The 6360-nt window shown below is 38.9% G+C and overlaps 1 long non-coding RNA gene across 1 annotated transcript; it reads left to right on the top strand.

Moving 5' to 3' along the window:
* Window positions 1-483: 483 nt before the first annotated feature.
* Window positions 484-4143, top strand: LOC144049761 (uncharacterized). Its single transcript, XR_013293718.1, has 3 exons — window positions 484-522; window positions 3955-4038; window positions 4103-4143. It is a non-coding gene; the product is annotated as an uncharacterized LOC144049761 (long non-coding RNA).
* Window positions 4144-6360: the final 2217 nt, after the last annotated feature.

A 6360-nucleotide genomic window follows, 5' to 3' on the forward strand; every position in this document is an offset into this window, starting at 1 on the left:
AAAACATTCTACTAGTATAAAGAACCATTGTTGAATGGGAATCATTGTAAATACAAGTTTTATTGAAGACTGCATGTTCGCCTTTTATGTTGAAATCTCACTGAAAGTAAATGTTGCTTCTTTGACTGGGCGGGTAATCCTTTTGTTGGCATGTTCAAAGAACTAATAGAACACGTGTCTTACCTCTAAATACTTTGCTGAAGGCATGAGTCAGAATGAAAAGGCCAAAACACAAGTGAAATCTATACATGTTAAAAAAGAAAAAAGAATGGGAATGTACTGGGATATGAATATGACATGTTAAAAAAGAAAAAGAAAAAAGAATGGGAATATACTGGGATATGAAGATGAAGATGACAGCTGCAGCTTTGATCCCATGGGAACAGCATTTCCCACATAGGAAATCATATGTCCACATCTGGTTGCCGACTTACATTAAATTCATGTTTATTAAGCTAGTGATCTGTTCTTGAGAATGTTTTTTTTTTTTTATTAACTTCAACACATCGGCCTGAAGACACAGTAAGTGAGTAGTAACTATATAAATGTCATTTGAATATTGATTTACTTTTCACAGTATACAGTGATAATGCGAAACAATTGAATTGCACATTTGAGTGCACAGTGGCGTCTCTGGCTTGAATGTCTAGCACTGGCTCTTTTGTGCCAAACACAGTAAACTGCTGCCTCCACAAATGAAAATGCTTGTCTTTATGGGTGCTCGCATTGTTTCACACTGTGTTCTAACTTTCTGTAAGTAAAACCAAGCATCCTGTCGCAGCCCACACTTGGCAACGAGATGATGAGAACCAGCCCGCTGAGTGACGCCGAAGAGGAGACGGTCAAATGCCAAATTGGGGCGTGCACACTTACCAGCGAGATCTTGCACTGTTACATGCACACTTGCAGTTAAGATTCTGTCCGCTGTTTTGAATACACTTGCTGGCGATATGAGGAGAGGCAGGATGGACCTAAATCCGGTCTGATTTTAGACAAGACAAGAAATAGGGGATGTAAATAAAATAATTTGATTTGTGCTTAAATTTTTTAACTTTGCGGTATTTTCATGAAAGCATGTTACATTATTGCACAAACCAACATGTCGCCAAACCAACGGGAGGAAGAGACACACCAAGCCAACTACAGCAGCAGTCTCAGGTGTGCAATAAATGTAAACATGGGCATATGGGATATGGTCACTTGTAATGTACATGTAAACCAGGGGTGTCCAAACTTTTTCATCTGAGGGACGCATACAGAGAAATGAAAGGATGCAAGGGGCCACTTTAAAAATGTTCAACTTTAATTTATTAAGCACACTAAAATTAATCAAGTAATCAATTATATATGTATTTTCTAGTTAATTTATAAATGCATCAAAGCTTTCTGGTCAAGGTGAGAAGGCAAATAGTTCAGGATTTTTTTAGATTTTGGTGTGGCCGCCAGCCCTATATCCCACCAGACTAGATCCACCCCTGCACCGAACAGCAGCCCAATCCAATTTCCACAACCAGAACCAAATGAGAGCAAACTGTAGTAAGCTGACCATTTGTAAAGCAGTTACTTGAATATGTTCATAAAAAGGATCTTGACACTTAGCACAAAGTGGAAGAAACAATTTTTCCTTAACTAATCATCTTTTTTTTTTTTTCAGTGTTTTGAAGAGAAATGTGATTTTAGTCATTAATAGTTTATTTGTATCTATGATTATTTAAAAACATATACAAATAAAACATATATCGTATAAACCTTTTTTTTTCTTTTTTAGCAGTGGCAATATTTTTTGTCACCCTTACCTCACACTCTGCTTCCCCCCCAATGTTAGCTTTTTGTTTTAGTTTTTTATGTTTTGGTCATGTCGCGGGCCACTGAAAAATGAATGGCGGGCCGCAAATGGCCCCCGGGTCATAGTTTGGAGAATTTTCTTTATGTTTTGGATATGGGGAAAACTCTTTTTGGAAAGCAATGCATCATATTATTTTAGCGCATTTTAAACAAAACCAGTTGTGCAAAATATAAAAGGGTGGAATATCCCACTGTATCCTACTACATTATTCAGAATGGATCACAACAGGGCACTGAGTTCATATATGCTCAGCAAAGTACAGTATGAGAAAAAGATATTTCATGCATTCAAACTTTGCCAGATGGTATTCCATCTTTAAAGCCTTGAGATGATTCAATAGAAAGATGCGAAGACATACATAGGCTACTGGTTTTAACTTTGATCAGTGAGACAATCCAAGTATTCACAAAAGTCATCCTGTTGTTGGAAGGAGCTACATCAAATTTATGCAACTGAATTGGGGGATAGATTAGATCCAATAGGAAATTCAGTACTAACTGTTAAATTCACGGCAAACACAACATTCAAAACAAGAAATACAGGTATTGGAATTTTATGAAAAGAATGTCCAACATATAAACCGGCATGACCTCAAAAGTAGATAAATTGTCTCAAGAAACTGAAATAAGTAATCCAAAACATAAGCCAGTCAATGGTGTTATCAACTTGTCAGTGCAACAGAGTGAATGTTGGGAGTTCATCCAACACGTGAATTTAAGAAGTTGCCTCAGGACAAGAGTTTTTGCATGACTAATAGAAGAAACAACTAGCTATCCATGTTTCCAGCTTTCATTATTTATACATTCTACCAAGGGGATAATCATCATCCTTTGTTCTATGCTAGACCTGCCGACATGACTCATAAGAATCAAACTACACGATAAAAGCAATAACAAAAGAAAAATTGTCTCTATCAGACCCGCAACAGAACGTGCCACAATAAGTCGCCCTTTCGTTTTTGCGCAGAACTGAAATGAAATGATAGCAGCTTAAAAAAAAAAAGTAGTACATGCTGCACATGCGCAGTAGCTCCTTTTCAGTGCAAGAGACAGGAACATTTGGTGCCCAGAACAGAATGGGTTCCATGCACACAGCATTTCGGCATTTGGTGTTCGGTGGCATGTGAACATCCAGTTGGTACTGTCTGATGGAATTGCCAAATGTCACTGAGAATGCCATACTTTTATGAGCATCATATTGCTGTAATTTTGCCCTTTGCCGTCATCAGTCAAAACACCACCAGATAGTGATCAGTTGACAGCTCCACCCCTCTCTTCACTCGAGTTGTCCAAGACATGCAACCGCAACTTTGATGACGCTACCACAAAATCTGTCATCAAATTGCGACCTAGGTGGTCCTGTCAACAAGTCACCCTTATCTTTGAATATGGTGCTCGTTATAGACAATCCGTGACAAGCACTTAAGTCCAATAAAAGAATGCAGCTCGAGTTTTGATCAAGGGCCATTCTTCCCAATCACGCCCTTCCAGGTTTTCAAGAATTGCAAAAAAGAAACTGAATGGAAATGCCAGAAATTCGAAAAAAGGCCCAAAATTTGCAAAAAGTTTATGCGCTTGAAGGGGGTGGTTTTTGAATCGTATCGAAAATAGGAAAATGCGCATTTTGGCGAAGGAAACAGGTTTTGCAAATAAGCGACTACAACCGGATATACGTCGCACGTTTTGACCGATACTACATCACACGCACGTTTGTAGTCCCAATAAATGGCGGACGATGAAGTAAGATATGTTTGGGAGACAAAAAAACACGATTGTTTTTATAATGAATTAAAGAAAAAAACATTAATGCAATTTTAGATGGCTTTATTAACATCAGCTCTCAATGTAACGACTCACTTCACTTACATGCGGGAGGGAAGCCAAAAAGACAAACTACTTCCGTTCAGTTCGTCAAAACCAACATTCCCACCTGGAACTCCCCATTGTCCCAAAGTTCCGTCACTACAACGTCATCTCGCTGCGCATATTCGCAAAAGAAGAGCGGATGGAAACGGGCATAAGTCACATGTCCGTTTTGCAAATTTTCACTAAATTAGCATAAAAATTTCGAAACATTTGGATGGAAACCTGACTATTGTCATTGCACAGGTGAGCATTGACGACCCCGAGAGAGAACGACGGAGCCCCGAGCAGGATCACTCTTCAGCGTCATCTCTGAAGACTCCAAAAAGGGTGGGTACTCTTAGGTGCATAAGTGCAGACAACAGTCTGGACTCATCCCCCCCCCCTCCCAAAGGCGGAGAAAGGGTACCTTCTCACCTACCAGGGTGAACCCCATTGTACAGGCACCGAGTCGCTAAGTATGCCCAAATCTGCTCTGCGCTGCATGGGAAACTCCAGAGTGGAAGACAGTCAAATCCTTCTCAAGAGGACTGGTATCACAGCCCAAGCTGCATGTTGAGGCAAGTCCGACTGTGCCTTGTCGGAACTTTTCGACCTCGCAGGCCCCGCAGTATTTTTATAAGATAATTTGAAAAATGTGGCTTACACCGTTGTCTAAAAGCAATAGTTTGATATATATATATATATATATATATATATATATATAATATAAAAAAAAATTGTATTGTGATTGAGGACTTACAGATTGTCATTCATGGATTCATTGTAGGCTATCCTAATCTTTATGATCCGTACGTAAATGAACCACACATTCCTTTCGGTCATTTAGGTTTGAAATACTTTGGGATGTTATACTTCAAAGGAATACAATTACATTCCTTCACTGGACTCATGTAACATTAATGAAGCAAAATGGTTTGGTGGACCCTTGGTAGCCTTTTCTGCACATATATCCTGCAGCTGTGTTTCCTTAAATTTCACAACAGTGTTGAATGGTCATAAATATCTGGCAAGACTATTCTATTAATGCTACCCAGTAGACTATTTGGTTTCCAAGTTTTTCTAAATTTGAAAGTACAGACAGGACTGACTATACAGCCTGTTTTAAATCAATACTGTACATCGATTCCCAAATAAAATTACATTTTGTTACAAAATATTGAAATGGGTATTTTATATCAAATGTGAAACCATCATTATTCACCTTTAGGCCTTTTTTTTTAGTGTGAGTGAGAGCATGATGGAAGGCTTAAAAATTTCTAGTAAGGGAGAGAGTGAACACACAACTTAAATAATAGGTTAGCAGTTTATAGATTTCAGGGATTCAGTAGAGGGATGACCACTCCAACGTTGCCAAAATGCTGCAAAGGACAATAACAAACCAGAGTGTTCATGTTACGCTCTCTAATGTGCTGGAAAACATGTTTTGCAGGAATGTGTGCACTGTTTGAATGCACGTGTAAAAGCCTTCTCAATAGGTCAACTTTAGATGGGGAATTAATTAAAGCAGGTGTCACTGCTGCTTGCCTACTTCCCTTCCTCATAACAATGTGGAATTTCTCCAACAACATAATGACAGAATTGGAATGGCTCCTTGAATCAACAAAGTACCAAATTCCTAACACATGTCAGTTACTGAAAGAGGAAGGCAATGCTGTGAGACTGAACGCTGTAAGTCTCAGAAACAGTTGGCAAACAAACAGAAAAACCTCTACTCATCGAGTGATTATATGCATTGACAACATTAGACAAATGTACAAAACGTGCTTTTCCACTAACTGTATGTTGATGGTAATGGCGTGTGACTGCCACCATGTGGACACATTTCTGTAAAAGTGACTCTACTCCTGTGTGTTCTGACAACCAGTCACGGATATTGAGATGAATCACGGAGCCGTAGCCACGTGTATGTTTCCCGAATTAGTTAGCCCACACAGGAGTGATGGATACAAACAAATCCAGTAGTAGTGAGTTAAGTCACATTCTGAAACGCTTACTAACATGGTAGTTAAATCATCTTGGAACCGTCACCCACATCTATTGAGACATGAACAGGAAGTGAATTGGGCTCAAACCTCACCAGATGGCATTCCATTGTTAAGGGCTTTGAGATGATTCACACAAAAAAAAGAGGAAGAAGAAGAAGAGGAAGAAGCAAAAAGCTATGAAACGGAATCGAGACACACAACCACTCAAATTTAAACTTGACTTAATGAAGATAAATACAAGACACTGGCCAGTGATATTGTCAACTTTTCTGTGTAGCCGAAGTGATCTAATTGCGACGTTGCAATTAGCAGAGGAGGGTAGTAACGAGTTACATTTACTACGGTACATTTACTAAATTACATTTACTTTTTACATTACATTTTACTTTTTTTTTTTGGGGGGGGGGAGTAGTTTTACCACACAATACTTTTTACTTTTATTTCAGTAGATGTGTGAAGAAGAAACTGTACTCTTACTCCGTTATATTGGATTATACTAGAGTCTTTACCTCCATTTCATACATTAGAGACATACTAGTGAGCTCCATGTGTATACCAGAAAGAACAACGAGCCTAGGTGCGTTGGAACGTTCGTGCGTCTGTGCGTGCGGTCAGCAAAAAGTAGGATCTCCCCCGTCTCACCCTCTGACAGTTCAAAGGAAAA

This window comes from Vanacampus margaritifer, chromosome 1, assembly GCF_051991255.1.
Source record: "Vanacampus margaritifer isolate UIUO_Vmar chromosome 1, RoL_Vmar_1.0, whole genome shotgun sequence".
NCBI classification, from domain to species: domain Eukaryota; kingdom Metazoa; phylum Chordata; class Actinopteri; order Syngnathiformes; family Syngnathidae; genus Vanacampus; species Vanacampus margaritifer.